At 35.8% G+C, this 21,705-nt stretch overlaps 1 long non-coding RNA gene across 6 annotated transcripts in view; it reads right to left on the bottom strand.

Moving 5' to 3' along the window:
• LOC112648265 (uncharacterized) overlaps nt 1-21,705 on the bottom strand; it is a 170,596-nt gene that overhangs the window by 39,075 nt on the left and 109,816 nt on the right. For all 6 annotated transcript variants that reach the window (XR_007411752.1, XR_007411753.1, XR_004817509.2 and 3 more), the window contains 3 exons: nt 13,432-13,524; nt 11,123-11,233; nt 7,094-7,233 (listed from right to left, as the gene is read on the bottom strand). This is a non-coding gene — a long non-coding RNA (uncharacterized LOC112648265). The remainder of the gene's footprint in view (nt 1-7,093; nt 7,234-11,122; nt 11,234-13,431; nt 13,525-21,705) is intronic.

Below are 21,705 nucleotides of genomic sequence, written 5' to 3'. Positions count from 1 at the left end.
GAAAAATTGGGTAGCCCCGGTGGCTCAGCAGTTTAACACTGCTTTCTGCTCAGGGTGTGATCCTGGAGACCCAGGATCGAGTCCCATGTCAGGTTCCCTGCATAAGCCTATTTCTCCCTCTGCCTGTGTCTCTGCCTCTCTCTCTCTCTCTCTTTCTGTGTCTGTCATGAATAAATAAAATCTTTTAAAATAAATAAATAAATAAATAAATAAATAAATAAATAAATAAATAAATAGAAATCTAGAAAAATTACAATAAATTGATGTCATTGGGAAAGCCTTTACACTGCAAGATGTCCCGTCCACAAAGCAGTCTTATCTCTCTCCCTCATCAATCTATCTCTTCATACTCCAACAAAGCCAACCAACCTCTAGGAAGCTTTTCTTGACCAACTTCTCCTGCTCCCAGTGGGACTTGAGGCCCAACCTCTATCTCAGTAATGTCTAATGTACACCTCTGTTATTCCATTTCCCTCACTTTATCATTATCTCTTTATTTGTTCATAAATTTGAGCTGTGGAAGCTCAAAAAATAGTGACTAATGAATGGCTGAACCAAAGGCAAAACTCTCAGAAACAAAGTGCAATATTCTGGCTTGGGTAAAATAATCAAAGGAACAACAACAAAAAAAAACCCCAATCATAATAATAATCAAAGGAACCTAGTGATGATGGTATGTTATGGGATAGAATGGAGAGTCTGTGGAGCATGTTACTGTCTCCCTAGAGGCTTCTACTTTGTTTGCTTATTTTTATTTTAAATTTAAGTAAATGTTATACTCATTTTTTCCAGAATGGCATCTATTTAGTTGTACTTTGTCAAAGGCACGAGTTTGATAAAATTCTCAAGTTCCTTCAAGAATGTAAGGTGCCAACACCTGTCTTCATGGCCTCTCAGCACAGGATTTCTTGCACTACTGTGATAGGACTTTTCCATAAGGAAGAAGCTAGTGTGGATTTTATGTTCTCTGCATTGCCTTTACAGTAGAGGCCTATTGTGATACCCTTCACTAACTCCTGATCTTCTTGCACTAGTCCCCAAGGGCCCCCAATATCACTATCTTTATCCCCTTGCAAAAAGATCCAACATGGAATGCCTGGGTGGCTCAGTGGTTGAGCGTCTGCTTTTGGCTCAGAGCAGGGTCCCGGGATTGAGTCCCACGTCAGGCTCCCTGCATGGAGCCTGCTTCTCCCTCTGCCTGTGTCTCTGCCTCTCTCTCTCTCTCTTCTGTGTCTCTCATGAATAAATAAATAAAATCTTTAAAAAAAAAAAAAAAGATCCACATATTCAGCATCTTGACCTGAAAAAAGAAAATTATCCACAAACACATTAGTTGAGAGAGTGTGACCAAGTTAGGTCCTTGGAGAGGACAGGAGGCCTAGAAAGCAGAATATATCTCACAGTCTTCCCCGGTACAGAGGCCCTTCCTTTCCAGAGACAGCATCTTTCTTTAAGCCCTTATTTCAGTGGATACAAAAAAGGGGCTGAGGACGGGGGAGATTCTTTGCTATCATCACAGGCTTCCCATTAAAACTTGAGCTTTGATATTACCATATATTTCCCCTGGTGTTTCATTTTAAAAACTGAGTCCCTGTGATATCTCTTATTTACAGAAGATGCAGTTTGCCCAGCCTCATACCTGGGAAAGGGCACAGGCATTTCATTTTATCAGAGCAAGTATTCATCGTAAAATACAAGTAAAAGAAGCCAGACCTTTAACTTTCAACCATCAGCAAGTTCTCACTGCCCCCTGCATCTAGCTTTCAGGTGAAGATGTTCTGATGGAGCTGCATGAGGCCCACTCGTCCACTGGGAACCGTCCACACAGCACAGCTTTCATGCCATTAGCTTTGGCACAGATGCTTGATATAAAACCGCAGCTCTTCCAGGAAGAGCGAAGGTGGCCCTAACTTGGCAGACCTGCACCATTTACAAGGACGGTGGTGACAGTGGAACCCCTGGACAGTGTTGCACCAGCCACCTGATTCTGCTCATCCATTCTCCAAAATGCAGGTTTGCCCTCTGCAGGAGTGGTGGCTGTGAAGCACTGGGGTGGGGGGTGGGGGGTCAGAGAAATATATATCACGGGTCTCACAGAACTTGGCAGCACGTCGCTCTCAAGAGTAAAAACTGAAGCACGATGCCTGAAAACGAAATGTACAATTCAAGCAGAATTTTGCCAAACAGATAAAATAAAGTGAAATTATTTTTTCCTCACAGTAGTCCATCTTGTGATTTCACTAACAGAAGTGAAACGCTAGTTCAAGTCAGATATTTTGTATCATTTAAATCCACAAGCAAATTTGTTTTACCTAACAGTTGAGCAACCATGCAGAGAGTGCAAGCTCAGGGGAACAGAAAGCGAAAATATGGTCTTAGCAGCATGATTTAAATTAATTAAACAAGCGTTAATACCTTCAAGCATTTGCACACCATTGCTTCAAGGGTAAGCACTTGGTGCAAAAGCTATAATTTACAAGTTCTACCATTTTAATACTTTCTGTGTATTAGGTAGACGCAGTAGCTGTGTTAGCTGATGCGGTAAACAAAAGATACAGTTGAAAAACACATGCTATCATAATTAAAATGTTATGCTGACACTATCTTTCTTCCAGGATCTTGTAACATCTGTATTGACTGTGATAAGCATTGATTATCTGGAGTGATGTAAATATTTGGGGAGTTAATAACAATCAGGAGTTCAGTACATGCTAAGACACCAAAGATAAATCACAGGAAATTCAGATCAAAGCAGGTTTGTGAATAAGCTTGTTTTTATAGTTAATGACTAACTATAAAGCACATATACACATTTCTTTTCTCCAACGAAATGCACAAGGAAATGTCATAAAGAAACATCCCATCCTGTGTAGCATTTCTGTACATCTGTCGAATTTCCATATGTAGAGAGGAGGATGTCAACACACAGCACTACAAAGACTGAATTGATCCAATCCATCAAGTATTTAACATGCACTTTTAAAATCATTAAAAAGTTCTTTGAATTATTAAGACCTTTTTTCAAAAGAAAAAAAAAAGCCCACAACTTATAAATCTTGCATTTCCTGAGAGGTTAATTTAAGGATGCTGGGGTCAGCAGTTACCCAGTTGTAGCAAAGATTCTGAAATTTCCCTTCAAGTACAGCCTGATACTGAGTTGAAAGAAGAAAAGAAAGAAAAGAAAGAAAGAAAAGAAAGAAAGAAAGAAAATCTCATGCAGCCTTACCAGCAAGACATCTTACACTCATGAACATTATTTTGAAGAGTGAACACATACTGGAGCCACTGAATTGAGGCTCTTTTTCAGTACATCAAAATGGGTACAGAAATAACTGGTGGTCTATGACCTACCCCTTACATAGAGACAGATGGGTGCACAAACTTTTCAGAATATAAAGTCATCCTTAACATTTTTTAATCCTTTTTTAAGATTTTATTTATTTATTCATGAGAGACATAGAAAGGCAGAGACACAGGCAGAGGGAGAAGCAGGCTCCCTGCAGGGGGCCCGATGTGAGACTCGATCCCAGGACCATAGGATCATGACCTGGGCCAAAGGCAGACACTCAACCACTGAGGCACCCAGGTGTCCCAGTCACCCTTAACTTAATCTAAAAGCCCATCTAAAAGTTTTGCCTCCTTCTTTTCTTTACCCTCACCTATTGGCATTGAACTTTCAAAGCAACTCACTGTCTCCTGCCCCTAACACTTACTTCATCATAGTCCCAGTGCCTGAAACACATTCCCTTTACTATCTGCTATTTAACTGCTCCTGGGTCCACCATAACATAACTTGGTCTTCATATCCTCTGGAAACTCTTTCTTGATGCGCCCTACCCTGGGTCAAGTTCATTTTCAAGGTCTTCCCACAGCACCCTGTGAATATCCCTATCAAAATATTTACCACTTTGTACTGAATTGGCCATTTTTTAGTCTATCTCTCTATAGATCTTGAGCTCTTTGAATCAGGGACCAAGCTTTATGATCTTTATATTCCCAGGGAACAGCATATGGCTTCCACTCAACACATGCTCAGTGAATATGAAAGTAAGTCAATGATACGTTCATCCTCATGCTATAACATGATTCTGAGAAAGACCCTACCAGAAGTGTTCCACATCCAGAACAGAATGAAGACATTCTAAGCAAGTTTCAGGGTTCATTAATGCCCTTGACTGGTCTCAACAATTTAGAGAAGATCTAAATCCTTTGAGATCTAAGAGCAAAGTAAGAAGCTAAGAGAAAAATTAAAGACAATCTAGATTTGCAAACTAGAAACGTTTACCTATGAAAGCCAGTCAGTAATCAATATGATGACCAATATTTTTCAAAATGGCACAGGCTAGCAAAATGCTTCCCAAACTGGATTGCCGCCATCCCTGTTTATTCCAGAGGTGGGGGGTGGGAAGAATTGGAAGGGGGAGCGGGAGGAAACATGTCCATAAGACATATACTAGAGGATTTATAATAACCAGAAATTGGAAACATCGCAGGTATTCCTCAACAGAGGGATGGCTAACCAATCTGTGGTATATTCATAGAATGAAATGCCACTCATCAATAAAAAGAAACAAACAGCTGATACAGCCAACAACACAGATAAATCTCAAAACCATGCTGAGCAAAAGAAGTATCACACAAGAATATATATTGGGTGGTTTTCTTTCCATGAACTTCTAAACAGGCAAAACTAATCTATTATGAAAAAAGTCAGAACAGTAATCACTTATCCTGGAATGAGCCCTAAAGAGATGTTCTACTGTGATGATAGTGTCTTACACAGGCATAATCTGTGTCACCTAGAGGTTGCATAGGTGTGTATATTTATCAAAATGTAACAAATGGTACACTTAAGATTTGTGCCTTTCACTATATGTAATTTTTACCCTAAAAATAATAAATACATGCATTCTAGTTGATGATATACCTGCTGACATGTTTAGGCATGAAGTACACGAATGTTAACTTACTTTGAAATGCATCAAAGATGAGTCGATAGACGGAGAAAGGGATGGAAAGACAGACACAATACAGTAAATATAGTAAATGTTCCTCGTAGACTCTAGGTGGAAGGTATATTGCTACTCAAGTGTATAATTCTTTCAAATTTGTTGTATTCAAGAAATTTTATAAAACAATATTGGAGGTAAAGTATATATTCTGAATCCCCTATCCCAGAGTTACTCGGGGCAGAGGTATAAACCTGCCATTCATCTACACATTGTTAGATTATTAGGTTTGCCAAGTGACTTTTTAAACAGACATCAGCTGCAGGTTTACAGCATTGATACGTAGGATACTGAAATTTGGCCCAATGTAATAAAATTTTAAGAACCCACATCACAACCTCAACTTTTTTCTCTCATTTACCACAAACTGATGCCTGAAATTCCACCAATATGCTTTCATTTCATGAGAAAAAAAGTAAATAAGACAGTAAGTCAATAATTTACCCACAATGGCAAAATAATATAATAGAGCTTTCTCGGCTGGCAGTTATCCTAATATGTATTTTTTGTGGCAGGTATGGCAGTCAAGAACAGAAAAATCAAAAAGAAAAAGAGCATGAGAAAATGCCCATGGCACCCCTGCCTCCTCTCAACTGTGCCTGAAGGGTGCCATACAGCATGAAGTGACCAAATGCAGCAACTCTCTGGGATATTGAAGTAAAGGGGGGTTTTGCCCCATATGCCTCAATTTCTTCAGTTGTGAAACAGAGACCATCTTTCCTAACTGTAATTTATCATGGTTCCAAGATCGAGTTGCCAAATAAAATACAGGATGCTTGGTTAAGTATGAATTTCAGATAAACAGTGAATATTTTTTTTAGTATAAGCATGTCCTTATGATTGTATCATATACCCTTATATTAAAAAAAAAAAAACAAGATTTACTTGATATTCAACTTTAACTGGGCATCCTACTTCATTTCCTGTTTGTTGTTTGCCTTTTGCTAAATTTGGCAGCCCTCTTCCAAGGGAATGCAAACATTAGAATTTTAGCCCAGAACCACTGCTATTTTGATGAAAAATATGACTGAGAAGCCAGAGACTCATTTGGAAAAAATATGGTTATTACATGCACAACGGATTTCAGTATATGATGTGAATGGTATGTTCAAGCCATAGGTATGCAGGTGAGGCATCCTGGTTTTCCTGAAGATCAATGCTTGATTCTTCAGGGGCCATTCTGTGTCCAGCCTAAAAGGAAGAGTGGCTGCAGATAGATATGAAAAGATATGCCCCAAGATCTATGGATTGACGCAATTGTCTCCATGTGTAAAACTTAGCACATGACTGGTGAGAATGAAGGGAAAATACTTGATTTGGGTTAGTACATGTACTTTACACAACTCAGAGAAGGGTTGTTTTAACTGAGCTCGGCTCCAGCCAACTGCCTTTCTCCCAACTTGATGCAGAAGCAGGAAGACACTTCTTACTTGTCTGAAGTTAGGAGGAGTTCAAATAATTGCACACACTGAATGCCCACCCTGGAATCTAGAAGAGGTCACTGGGGCTAACTGAATACTCTGTTGTTTTATTTTAAATCCCACATGAAACAGTCACAGATAAAAAATGAGGTTTTCCTAAAACGCTGACTGAATCTGTTTTGGGAGGAAGGGGGTGGGCATCAGAGAAGCTGAAAGTTCCCTGCGTGAGCATTCAGCTTCAGGGTGGTGAAGTTAACTATTTCATTTTTCTTTTTAATATTTTATTTATTTATCCATGAGAGATAGAAAGAGAGAGAGACGGAGAGAGAGAGAGACAGAGGCAGAGACACAGGCAGAGGGAGAAGCAGGCTCCATGCAGGGAGCCCAACGTGGGACTCAATCTCGATCCCGGGTCTCCAGGATCATGCCCTGGGCTGAAGGCAGCACTAAACCGCTGAGCCACCCGGGCTGCCCAACTATTTCATATTTAAAGGGTATATTTAATTTCCAAAATCGGGAAATCCAATCTAGAGGCCACTAGGGTAGGAGTCAGACCCAGAAAACGTCTTGCTTTTTTCTTGTTCACCCTCATAAACATAGGCCATTGTGAAGGAAGTCTAAAAAGAGTTAAAAGTAAAAAGTTGCTGCTAGATAAAAGCTGACCTTCAGAGTGTGCCCCGGCCGTTTCTTCCAGGCTCTTTGTAACGTGCAAACCCCTTTACATGGTAGGCAAGGATTTTGAGTCAGGAATGTGTGACGTATTACATGGGCTTTTGAAATCTTGACACCAACTGAGGTCATGCCTAAAGAAACAAGAGTATTTACCTAAATTTGATCTTGTTGTCACATACATATGGACACAAATTATATTTCATATTTTCTGCAAACATAAATTCATTTTCCCTTTCTTTATAACACAATGTATTTATTATCTTATGCTATTTTAATTTCTCAGCTATTGTTCATTCCACCCGTTTAGTCCTCTACATATAAGCTTTTATTTAAAAAAAAAAAAGACTATGCATTAACTTCTCTTTCTATAACCCTTGCCCAGTTTTTTCTTTGCTTGTTGTAACAGTTTGTACCATACAGAGTCACCAGGATTAATTGTGTCTCCAGTCATTATCTTGTCCTTGTTTTTTTTTTCAGACTTGTGGCCTCTGAAATTTTTCAAAACAGCTCAGGACCTAAAAAGACATCTTCTTCACAATAGCATAAACTAATGCTCTGTAGACCCAACAATGGATGTTTATTGCACCTTACAAAACTACTTTAATTACCTTCAGATTACTGGTTTTATTCAAATAGATTCATTCTCAGCTAAGGACGCCTGTGGACATTTATAAAAAGTCTTTACAATGTAGTGTTCTATGAAGAATGATTATAATATTCTCCCCCGCTCATATAAAAAAAATAAAAAGAGATGGATCTGTATTAAATTGGAAAAAAAAAAAAAAAAACGTTAGGCATTAACGTAACGGGGAGGTTTTCACTCTATGTGAGTTGAAAGCCTGGTACCTTAAGACTTAATTTTGTCTCCATGAATCCTGGCCTTGTTCCCACACGGCAACTACATCATCATAATCAGGTTAATACATATCAGCTCATTGAGCTTAACGGAGCCTCTAGTTTATGCTGACCCATTTACTTAGACATAATATATATGCATTTCTTTACCCTTGGCATCAACTGAAAAGATAAGATGTTTGAATATATCTATCTCTACCATTACTTGGGGGATATACTCCAAATTACTGCAAAAAAAAATAAGCAATTTGTTTCAAATTCTTAATTTATAAATAAAAACAATTTAGGCAATGTATACTGAACACTTAGTATCTCAGACACTTCATTTGTATTATGTCATTTAACATTTATAACATCTCTTTGAGGGATCTCTAATATCCCCCACTCTACAGATACAGAAACTGAGTCAAAAGGAAACTAAGTTAATCTGTTCAAAGTCCAAAGCAAGTGGCATAGTCAAAATTCAAACCCAGGACTCCATGATGCACCAGACCAACTTTTAATATTTAATTATATGTCTTCAATTATATTAATTATAACGCATTCAATTTTTAGGTTGGCTAATATATAATTTTATAACTACAAGGTATACATACAAAGCTAAATTATCTCTAACTTCCCTCCTATGATCTTAATATTTCAAAACGTTCCCTAAAAATTAATTCATGTGTGACCCAGTTCACTTAAACGAATCTCCATAGAGACGTGTGAATCTGACAGTCTTTTCTGGTCACCAGTCTCTGTACTATGAATTAAATAAATTCCAACATAGGCTTATCAGGTGAGGATGTGCGCTTGCCTTCAAAGCCAACACCTGTATATATATATATAAGCCATGTGGCATAGCTTTTTCATGTATGCAATAAAAATGACTGGAACACATGAAAATGCAGCCCTCAGAGGAAAATCATTACTAAACATTGACATCCTGTACTAACATTTCTATCTTTTAATAGGTAGCAAGTCAATTGAGATGGGAAACTCTTCAACTTTTTTTTTTCACCTTTAAAAATATATATTTACAGGAACAATTCCCCATTCTCTGGGACTCTTAGAAAAAAAAAGATCCATTTTTGGGGAAGTAAAACAAACAGTGGAGACAGGTGTAACACCGTCCCCCAAATCACCAACCCCCAGGTCCCCAGGCCCGGGCTGGGCCGGTGCTGACAGGAGGTGAGCCCAGGAGTCCTTTGAACCCACCCTCTCCAGCCTGGAATTCAGACAGGACAGGCTTTATGTCCCCCATTCCTCCCTCCCAACTCCAGGGACACTTAAAGGGTCCTTTGTACCCGCCCACAGGAAATTGGGGCGGGTACAATTAAGTTAAAATGGTCAAATTGGTTTTGTCTCTAAACACAATCCACAGAGTCCTCTCAAAAAGCTCTTGTTATAAGACATAAGACATTCAAAACTCCCTTAATATAAATATAAGGCTGCTCAAGTGTGTTGACAAATGAGTTTAACTCAGATATTAGGAATCCCATCCAAAATTTCCTCTCTGCACTATCCTCCTTGATGGAACTTTGACTCTAACACTAGTCTTTCTAATTTATAATATTTTCATAGTTAGTCTGAGGCAAAATCATGAAGTCAGGTCACTTTATGTTTGGTCTATGAGGCATTGTGATTTATAAAAATATATATATTTCGTCATTCAGATATTTCATATATATTTGGTCTTCTCCACAGTTCCTGGCTCATAGCTCTTAATATCCTTGGAATTTCCTTATGAAAGCCATAAAGATATCTATCATTATGCTAATGAGGTGACTTTTGGACTTCACCTAAGGAATGAAGGCTTATTGCCAGGGGAATCAACCATGTCCCAGTCCCATTCCCCTGACCTCCAGGGATAGGAGACGGGCTGAAGCTTGAATCAATCATCAATGGCCATTAGTTTAATCAATCATGCCTAAGTAATGATGCCTCTTAATAAAAATCCAAAAGGACTGGGGATCAGAGAGCTTCTGGATTATTGAACACATGGAGATTTAGGGACATTGGCACACTCAGAGAGGGCATGGCAGCCCTGCCCTTTTCCCCATACCTGGCTCTGTGTGTCCCTTCCATCTGGCCATTCCTAAGTTATATCCTTTTATTATAAACCAGTGCTCCAGTATGTAAAATGTTTTTCTGAGTTCTATGAGCCACTCTAGTAATTGAACACAAAGAGGGAGATTATAGGAACCTCTGATTTATAGCCAGTTGATCAAAAGTACAGCTAGCAACCTGGGCTTTTGACTGCTCTCTGAGGTGTCTGTGGGTGGGGGGCCAGTCTTCAAAGACTGAACCCTCAACCTGCAGGATCTAATGCTATCTCTAGTAGGCAGTGTCTGAACTAAGTTGAATTCTAGGATACCTTGCTAGATGTCTGAGAACTACCTGGTGACACAGATGTTGGAATTGGTCTTAGAACTTCAAAAGAGCCGGGATCCCTGGGTGGCGCAGCGGTTTGGCGCCTGCCTTTGGCCCAGGGCGCGATCCTGGAGGCCCGGGATCGAATCCCACGTCGGGCTCCCGGTGCATGGAGCCTGCTTCTCCCTCTGCCTGTGTCTGCCTCTCTCTCTCTCTCTCTCTCTGTGACTATCATGAATAAATAAATAAAATCTTTAAAAAAAAAAAAAAAAAAAAGAACTTCAAAAGAGCCTCCTCTCCATTCTTAAGAACTCCAGCTACCTCTTCTTCTCTAAGTTGCTATCTTCCTTCAATACTTCTTTTACAACCAGCCATCCTGGGTTTTTTGACCCTATCACTTCACTGGTGAAGGAAAAGCAACAAGACTGCCAGTCTAAGGCAAAGCATCCTTTGGGGGAGAACTTTAGGCACCAAGGCTCTGAATAGGGAGGCATTTGGGATTAAGATCAAAAGAAGTTCAAAAGCATGAACCTCTTATATTCATGCTAAGATCAGTCTACAGATAACTTGAGTCAATACCTCCCTCCTTTCCTTAAAGTTATGGAAAACGGAGGAAGCGGAAAAAAAACCTTTGCCTTTAATATTTGAAATAGAAATCAGAGTCAAGGGAATTTGCAGAAAGTGTAAGTAGTCCTTAGTCGACCTTCATTCTAAAGTAGGAAACCCACCAAAACTAAAAGCGAAATTAACGAATCCCATTGCAATGTTTGGCAGCCTTAAAGAAGGCATCAAGAGAACTAGATGTCTCACCAGATGTAGCTCACATTCCTATGGTGAATTTCTTAGACAGAGATCTTCAAACACAGAGTCCAGGTACTCTCCAGTGGACGGCACTTTCATTGCAGAGTGATTAGTAAAAAGCTTTCAAGCGTAAAGGATAAAATATGAATTCAATTGAGAAATGAAATGATAAATTTCAACTATAAAAGAAGAGCTTTTCCATGTATTTTGTAAAACGAATGATAATGAGTAACAAATTGCTGTGATATTTAGATTCCATAGGATACATTTAAAAGAATGATGTAGCTATTTATTTTAGTTTTATGGTAATCAATTTCCAGACCCACATATTCCATATATACTTTCCTAAACTGATCTGCTTAAGAGTGAGTCATGGTCAGGGCATCTCACCTATCCTCCTTTCCCATCTTCCTTGCACAATTGCCCTTTACCCTCTTTACAAAAGAAAGACACTTCTTGCCCTTTCTGAATCTTATTATGCTACACTGTATGAATTCTTTGAGGTGGCAAAGGGACAATATGAAATATGTATGTCTACTAAGCCTCTGTTAATCAAGACATGAGCCTGCTTTCCAGTTGTGTATTTTGTATGATTTCGAGGCGGTAAAAAGTTTCACATTGACCTTTGACAGTTCAACACTACATCCTGGGTAGAAATAACATATGTCAAAGGTAACTGATGGTTATATTTCCTTGGCCATGTATTCAAACTCATAAAAGAAACATGTTCATTACTTTTCCAAAAGAATATTGGGTATCATAGTGCGCTATATTCATTTCTCCTCCTTGGGAATGTCTCCAGCTTGCCATCAACCATTTCTCTGAAACCTATTTACTCTTCCAATTCATTTATTTAATTTAAATGAACTCAATAGGAAGATGTTGTGGATCCAAATGTTATGATTGCTCTTAAAATTTAATCACCAAGGCAACTTTTGTAGGCACTGCACTTATTAATAGTCCAATAACTTCTCTTCCTTTAAGGTTAGTTTTTATTGAATCTTGTCTCAACTAGCAAATGTGGTATTTATTTATAAGACACATGAACTAATTGAAGGAGAAAACCAGATCCATCATCTGAAGAGATACTATTTCAATAAAATTTTACTTTTGATGTTTAGTATTTACCAAAATGTGAGATGTATTTATTATTTATTGTTTTACTCAGTCATGCACTAATAATATTAATGTTTCAACCCAGAGGTGTTTAAAAATATGTTAACATGAATGAGTTTATTATTTTTAATAATTTTATTAACATTTTCAAAATGCAAGCTGTTTATTAGAAGTTTTAAAATTCATTCATTTAAAAATAATAAACTCATTCATGTTAACATTTTTCATGTCTTATGAAAAATAACCACATTTCTCAAAAACAAAACAAGTTAGTAAGAAGGGTGATTCTATTACATTTTTGCAAGTATCTTTAACATCTGGCTTAGAAGACAACTGCATTCTCATATCTGCTTCTGCATTTAACCTATTTGATAATCCATTTGGTTAAAATATATGAAGAAAATTTAGTCTCTCAAAGATATGTAACTGGAAAAGGAGAGTATTTTAATTAACTTTTTAATATCATTGCAGATATTCTTTTTTGACACTACACCAAAACTCAACAAGTGGTAGTTCCTTAAAGGTTAGTTGCAATGTGAATCTGAAAGCATCAGTGAAGTCTTCATATTCTGTTACATACCATTGACCTATCTTGGGCTTTGAATGGTGTTTCTCCTGTGCATGATTTTGAAACTTTTTACACTGGTAATTTAGAAAATAAGTATTCACCTAGGTAAGCAGATTTTCCAGGGGTTGAGACATTTCATTATGCAATATCAAAAATTCACATTAGCTATCCCCACTGGTCTCCAGAAAGGTCTTGACATTTTGGGAAGCTGCCATGTTCCCAGTAGCCAACACAAATTTTCCAAAATCTACATTTTGTTTGAAAACTTTACTTGTATCTCTGACAAGTACTATCAGTTGTCTTTCTTGACATGATAGACTCACTTGGCTCATTTTTCAAAAAATGTCTAACAAACATCCGAGTCTGAAGAACCATAGTTTTTCTATCAATAGCTCTTTCAGGTAAAATGTGGTTAATGATAAAAAAAAAAAAAAAAGTAATTGATTTAGTTACCCACTGAAATAATTGCAAAATGCTTTCCCTTAAAATAACTGTGTGTTCCCATGTTGGCACACAGAATATCAAAAATATGTAGACTCAAGGGTCAAAAATTAATAAAATTAAAAAACATTCTTAAATGCAACTGACATTTTTTTTTAAATCATGATTTTGTGGAAAGGAGGTATACACTCACCAATAACTACAGCTGAGCGCCTATCTTGGTTCTTGCTAAAATGCCAGCAGTTTTATCCACCATTGCTTTTGCATCCTCAGTATAAAGGCTAACCTGGTGGGAAAAGCAAATAAGTGTTTATTATCTTTATGAAAATATCATTAATCTGGCAGATAACCTGAAACAATCTTCATAACTCCATGGTCCATGGGCCACATAGCAAGACTAGGGCTAAGCTGTTTTGACTCCATTGAATACATTTAGAAAGTAATCTAACCAACATAAAGTTTTAAACATCTATAATTCATCAGAAATTGCTACTATTCTATGTCAGCCACTAATGTAAAACAAAATTGTACATGTCAACTTAAAGATGTAGAGCAGTTTTTCAAAGATCTTTTAGGGGAAATATGATTCAAAATTTTTGAAACTTATTCCTAAACCCAGGCAAGCAAAAATACAACTGTAGGAGCCACATTTATTATGTGTTTACCTGGATTTTATCTTATGATAGTTTTCCAACAAAAAAAAAAATCCATTAGAGGATTCAGAAATATTAAAGTATCTTTGTCTTCAACTCTCCATAAATTCACATTTTCTTAAATTTAAAAATAGCATATTAAAATTATTTAAAGTAATAATGAATCCCATGAGCCTACGGCCTTAACACAACTCTTTATTTTTATACATTATTCACACTAAGCACTCACAATTTACCTAGATGAAATTGTAGTATACAGAACCATCTGGAATGTAGAAATTTTTTAAGTAAAGCAAAGTATAAAGATATAAGAAATGCTACCATGAGACATATACTATTGACATTTTATTTCCTATTTTTTCTTTATGTAAACACATATTTACATAGATATACACAGAGACTTACAATTAGTATCATTTTATGCCTGTTTAAGTTTCCTTCCTTTTCTTTAACTTTGTAAGCATTTTTCCATCTGCTTAAATATAGTTTAATAACAGTATTAATGACCACATAATATTCCATTATATATACTCTAAAACTTATGCTTTTCTCTCATCTTCAATTTTATTATTATATATTAGACCATATAAATCTTTGTCTACAGCTACGATTATTTCTCTAGAATAATATCTTACGAGAGGAATTAGTGAATCAAAGGGTCAGAACTATTTTCATGCCAATGTTACCACCAAGAAGATTATACCAATTTACATGCGCACCAGCCCTAGAAGAGTACATTTCTCAGAATGCCTGCTAACATCAAATATCACTTTTTTTCTCATATTTGCCAAACTAATAAACAGAAAAGGCATATGATTAAGTTTATACCTCTTTGTGCTGAATATATTTCTTAGTTTACTTCCAGGTGATTATTTCCTACTGTGCCTTGCCTAACCATATCTTTTGCCCATTTTCTTTTTTTCATTTCGGGGATCTCGTTTTTTTGCTAATCCATTTTGATGAGGTCTTTTTATGTTTAATACATTAGCCCTTGGTCTCTCCAACACCAGTGATAAATGATTTCCTAATTTTTATTTGTCTTTTGGGTTTATATTTTCAAGAGTGATTTTTTTTATTTTTAAATAAAATATAGATATATTTTAAATAAATGATAGCCATTTTTACTCAGTATTCTGTCTACCAGGAAGACATTTTATTCATCATATTTCTAATTTGTTATATAGGTTTTTAGAAAAATTATTGGTTTTGATGATCAGCTAATTAGCCACATTACCAATAGTTTTTCCTAATGGCTATTTCAGTTGATTGTCTTGAATATTTTTGGAGGGACCATAAAAATAATCTGAAAGTAAGTGTATTTTTTCTTCTTTTTTAATAGCTTTTAACTCTTAATAATTTCTTCATGCTTATTGAAATGGCTAGAATTTCTAGGATAATATTGAATAACAATAATCATTACCATCCATCCTTGTTCCTAATTTTAGTTGAAATAGTTCTAATGTTTCTGTTAAGTAGTATGTTGACTGTTGGTTCCAGATATTTTATTTTAATCAGACCAAAGAAGAATACTTCTGGTAATAGTTTATCATCATAAAGAATCAATATAGAATGCTGTTAATACAAACCTTAGCATCTTTTGCGATGATTTTTTTTCACATATTTGATGATACCTGTAATAGACTCCCTGATAATAAATATAAATTCTCTTTGCTATATTGTTATTGTTTTTATGTTAGTGTAACTTTGAAATTTTTTTGTATCTACGTTCAAAAATAAAATCTGCAAAATTGGTTGTAATTTTCCTTTTTTGTGTCCTTTGAAAAGTTTTATATCATGCTTACATTTTAAAAATTAAGATTTTCATAATTTTCCAGAGTTCTTCAAAAAAAATAAACAAGTCACTAGAAAAAAACATTAGGCCCTCAACCTTGTTTATTCAAAATAGTAATAACAGTTTAAGTTTCTCTCATGTTATTAGTCTCTTCAAGACTTTTACCCCTTGATTACAAGAATTTGTAGTAAGTATATAAGAATTTCTTCGATTATTTTCAAGTGGATTACCATGAACTTCTCTACAGTGTTCAATTGCAAATACTCTTTTGCCTCTCTGTGTGCTGTTCAACACTTTTTCTCATGTATACTTTCATTTAATATTGTTTTCCCTTGTTGTTAAATAGAAGCCAGAATTTTCTCAACATTTTTGCAAATAACCAAGTCTTAGACTGATTTTTCAAGTCTCTGCATTCCTGTTTCTGATATGTTATTCTATCTATGCTTCTGTTATGGCTTCTCCTTTTTTCCTAAAGTTTCCTTTATTATTTGTTTTCTAATATTTTGTGTTGAATGTGTAGTTGATGTATTTTCATTATTTCTTTTTATTTTTAAATCATTTGTAAATCAATTTTTCTCTATCACTTTGTGGCAAAAAATCCATTAGTGATGACAAATATGTTTTATGTTTTTAAAACTGGTCATTGTGGCTTTAACTTCCTCTTTTGCCAAATAAGCATTTAGGAAAATATATGTAAAATGTCCCATGGAATACTCAACTGTAATGACTATATTTTTCATATTTTCTTTATTCCAACTGATGTTTTGGCTACCTGATTTATCCAAAGCTAAGAAAAGTGATGTCTCCAACAATAATCTGGTTTTGTATTTTAAATTTTTCTTATACTTGAACGTAAAAATGTATCATGCTTGTGAATCTTATACTTTACTAATAAATACTAATCTTCATCCAGTTCTATTTTGTTTGTCTCACATTTTAATAAATCCAAAGCTATCATGGCCATCTCTTTTTATAATGAATTTCTTTCATCATTTAATTGAACCCTTCTATAGAAATTACAAATAATATACTCTGGGATTTTTTTGAGCCTTATCTGAGAAATTTTCTCTATGAATTTGAATTTTAACTCATGTATTGTTGATTACTAAAACACTTGCTTTTACTCTGTATTTATTTTTCTCTGACTTCTTTTCCTACCTTTTGCCATATGAATTGTGCTTTGTTGGCTATTAGCTGTGTCTCCCTCACATAAGACTTTGATGAGCTCTCAGAACCAGACTGGTTTCCTCCCACTCACCTCCACCTCCGCCAGTCCCCAGGTTATTGCCACAAAATAATTGTTACATTTTGCATCTTTTCTTTAAAAGTTGCATTTGTATTGGCATTGAACTTATCCCCAAAAGTTATAAATTTATTCTAAATTCTCCATGTGAATGTTTTTGATATTCACTGCCATTTCTTTTACAGTACAAAGTCTCCATCCTTGAACTCTTAATTCTGCTTCATCTACCTGGTGACAGATGTAAGCAATTTTTTTTTTCAAAATAGTAAAAAGAATAGAATTTGGAACACGTGAACATGAATTATGTGTCTGGATACAACATTTTAAAGTCAGAGTCTTTTTCCCTCAAAACTGCAGACGCTATTATACTATCTTCTGATCTTTCATATCACAGGAGATAAAGCTGAGAGCACCTTGATTTTTTACAGATCACTTCTTATTACCCTCGTATGCATTTAAAGCACTTTCTAATTTAACATTCTAATTAAAGAGTAAGTTATTTTCTTATCACTTAAATAATAAGTTATTGACCAAAATAGGTTAACATACTGGCTTTTCTTAAGTTTCAGACATATTTAGTCACTTTCCACTATTTTCTCCAGTAAAACTTCTTGGCATTAATCTCTAGACCTCATCCTTGACCTCTGCTTCCTCTCTCATCACTTTCCACTCTTTGTCTCTTACTGAGTATTATGGGCATTTGCTCTCCATGCCGGCAGTGGAGCTGGCAGGCACACACTTAATTTTTATCATAGGCACCACCGTCATTTAAATATTTATGTCTCCCCAAAATTCACATGTTGAAACCTAACCCACAGTGTGATGGTCCTTTGAGGTGGGGTGTTTCGGAGGTGATTAAGTCATCAGAGTGGGGTCCTTATGGATGCCCTTATAAGAGAAACCGAAGAGCTCCCTTCCCCTTCCACCATGTGAGGACTCAGAAGACTGCCTGTGAACCAGGAAGCTGGCCATTATCAGGGACACCAAATTTGCCTGTGACTTGAACTTGCCAGCCTACAGAACTCTGCAAAATAAATTTCTGTCGTTTATAAGTCATCTGGTCTCTAGTATTCTGTTTTAGCAGCCTGAACAGATTAAGACGTACACATTGCATATAAGTCTTACTATAGAGTTTTCAGATTCATGCAAAATCTTTTTCTTACCTAACTTCTGTATACTTTACACAACTGATCTTTCATTTGAGCCTCTTCTTTCCTTAAGCTTTCTGCTATATTTTCAGAGTTCATGTCTAACTAAATTTTCATGAACAATGCCAAACAATATAAATTTTTTTCTTCTGATTCACTCTTCCTTTTACTTATTGGTACCTTATATTTAGATACATTCTCATATATATGCATATATTTACCTATCCCTTCCTAATACTAGGTGCAGGAATCCCCACTTTTGGAAAATTCACCCTATGGCAGTTTGCTTCTAGAAAAGACCTGCATTAGAACTTGTTTTTGCAAAAAGAAATCTGAGGAGAATTTTCTCTTTTGATGAAAAGAAAGTGAAAAGTGAAAATAGCACTGACCATCTGTTTTAAAGCGATGCACCCATCTAGAGGCAGCGTACACCCCTAGTATCAAGAGTGATCCCACCGAGCTTCTACTCCCGGAACTACACTCAGTATGTTAGCATCAAGCCACCATAGCTTTGAACACTGTGAGCATCTGCACTTCATCCTGATTTATTTTGTGCATCCGTTAACAAGATGTGTCCTAAGGTATCGGAAAAGCCTAAGACAGGTTATTTTTGGGGTCTGGGAACGCTCAAAAATTTTTCCATGTAAATTAGTGGTAATTGCTTCTTAGATTTATGCCATTTGAGCTCACATAAGTTTCATAGGAACACTGTATTTTCCTATAGCAGGGAAAACTCTACATATGTAAATATGCACACACATACACACAAAGTTTTTGCTACCTACAGTTATTAACTATACTGGTTTTCATTATTTATTTTTAAAATAAATAATAAAACTTCACTAGTGAGATAAATAATTTCTATATTTTATTAGTTATTTGCAATTACCATTCTTCTCAAAAGTTTATTTGATAATTCTACCATAAACTGCTTTGTCTCTAATAATTTCCTATTCGAATGTCTCATGCTCCTCAGCAATAGTTAAGTTCCCCAAAAAGCTAACCTCTATTTACTTTTTACTCGCTGTAGTACTTATCACAATACCTTGCACATAACCAAGTATTTAACAAATATCTGTTATTTCGTTGTTAATTTGAAAAGCATTGGGTGCGGCAGCCCACCCGCTCAGCGGTTTAGCAGCACCTTCAGCCCAGGGCGTGATCCTGGAGACCGGGGATCGAGTCCCACATCAGGCTCCCTGCATGGAGCCGGCTTCTCCCTCTGCCTGTATCTCTGCCTCTCTCTCTCTCTCTCTCTTTCATGAATAAATACATAAAATCCTTAGATAGATGATAGATAGATAGATAGATAGATAGATAGATAGATAGATAGATAGATAAAAGCATTGGGTGTTATATATAAGTGATGAATCACAAAATTTTCCTGAAAGTATGGAATTGGTAAACATCCGATGACATAAATGCATAAATAATAAAGAGAAAAAGAAAATCTTTGAACTCATAATTTCTCATCTACAACAGTGCCAGAAGATCGGGATGAAATAATTGAAATTTTTGATGTGCTTTAATCTAAATAATTTGGGGCTTTTGTTAAGCCTAACCTACACAAGATTCTAAATAATCCTACAAGTAAAACAATTTATCACTTTGAATTTTATTTTTACTGTAAAACAACAAGCCACATTTGGCTTCTAGTATGTCAAAGGTCTGGTAAAATTCCAGTTCTGAAGATGATCTCTCTTTTGTGGTTCAGATTGAATTTATGAGTTCTGAGGATTTGCTTAATCAGAAGCTTAGGCATGGTTTACCTAAGCTAGAAAGCACATCGCCTTCAAAAGAAGACACCAAAGGATATGCTCTAAATTCTACATAGCCTGTAAAATATATTGATGTGGGGTGTTGAAATTTTAATAGGTAAAGTTATGAGCAACTAGAAAATCCCCAGTAGCCTAAAATATGTGAGAAATTCACTTAAGACTGAGAAGACTTAATTTCCCATTTTAATGAGTTTTAATTCTTATCACACCAGTTTTATTTAAAAGAGATGACTTTTTCTATCTAATGGGTCAGCCCTATGATGTATCAAAACAAACACCTTCTTTTTTCCTTTTTTTTCCACAGAATTCAAAATCTGGAATAAATAAGAGAAAATATAAAATATACAGTACTATTTCAATATCTTCCCCCTCTTCTATAGAGTTGTTTTATAAGCGAATAATTAATAAACATATTCATTTGAGATCCCTGAGTATTAAATTATGCAAAATTCTATTGACACTCAATTTTCCAGTCATCAAAAGCAGTTGAATTTTCATGATGCTATATAATACTTGTTCTGTAATTCATCCCTAATGTTCAGCTGTTTTAAAAAATGGCATCACTCTTTATGGTACTATTTCCAGAAAAAACAAATAAGATTTAGAAAGCAATATAGAATTCTGAGGTGTGAATCATGAGATGAAGTTTCTATTCATGGGACACCTGTTGCAAAAAAAGGAAGAAAAGAGCAAATGATAATACATGTCCCTTGCTCACACATGTGAAAAAACAACTCACAGATACATTTTTTTGGTTTAAGATGAAAAGTATTGTGTAAATAGAGAATAGAACACTAATTTCCATATCCTTGGGATTATTTTGTCAAATACAAGAATCATTCATCTGCACTGGGTGATATATGATATGTCGGCAAATTGAATTTAAATTTAAAAAATTTTAAAAAAAGAATCACTCATCTGGCTCTATTCACTAGTTTTCTTCTCATTTCTCCTTTTCACGTCTTCTTCTCTAAGCATTAATAAAGGAAAAGAAAAAAAAAAGACTAGAAAGAAGTTTACCAAGACATTAGCAGACACTGATACTGGATAATGAGATGTTAAGTGATTTTCTTGTATGTTTTTTTATTTTTCCAAACTTGAAATACGAGTGCATATTCTTTATAACTGAAATTGTTTAAATTATATTCTTTCTGTTTCAGTGAGCATAATAATAAACTGTCCCATGTAATAGAAATGCTGCTCACTTAACTCTTGACCATCTCACTCTGTTGATATCCCATCCACAACCTTCCAGCATCCTCAGGCTGCCCTCCAGGGCCCTAAATAAGCATGTGATCTATCTCACCGAGCACTCCATACAATGACAATACCAAGGCTGCATAAAGAGGGAAAATCTAAGAAAAGCCATTGGATGAGGGCTTGAGAACCACCCACAAAATTCAGTTCAACAGGGGCTTTCTAGAGACATGTTCCTCCCCTGGGATGCCTGCAGAAAGCTTCCTTCCTATATAAATTTGCCAGAATTCCTCAACTTGCCCTGCAGGGTAGAAACATTAAATCAATATTCAATTACTTATGACTTTCAATTTTTAATTAACATGCGTTTCAACTAGATGGTTGAATGGTCCTTTGTACTTTGAGAAGTCATTATCAGGGGTGTTATTTTCAGCTCCTTTAAAGATACGTACTTAATTATTTATTAAGTGTATGGTTTACATTGTGTCAGACCTCCAGACACCCAGTAGGAGAGATTATTAAGCAGATTAGAGCTGATATCTAAAATCTGTCCATAGCCACTTTAACTAAAGCATAGCCAGGTAAGAATAAAAATATTTAACACATATACAAGAAGAACTGGTCAGAAATCACATGCCACCTATACATACAAGCTG

This window comes from Canis lupus, chromosome 7 (genome assembly GCF_003254725.2).
Source record: "Canis lupus dingo isolate Sandy chromosome 7, ASM325472v2, whole genome shotgun sequence".
Lineage (NCBI taxonomy): Eukaryota > Metazoa > Chordata > Mammalia > Carnivora > Canidae > Canis > Canis lupus.
Note: the sequence above shows the minus strand (reverse complement) of the source record. Positions and strands in the feature narration are given on the sequence as shown.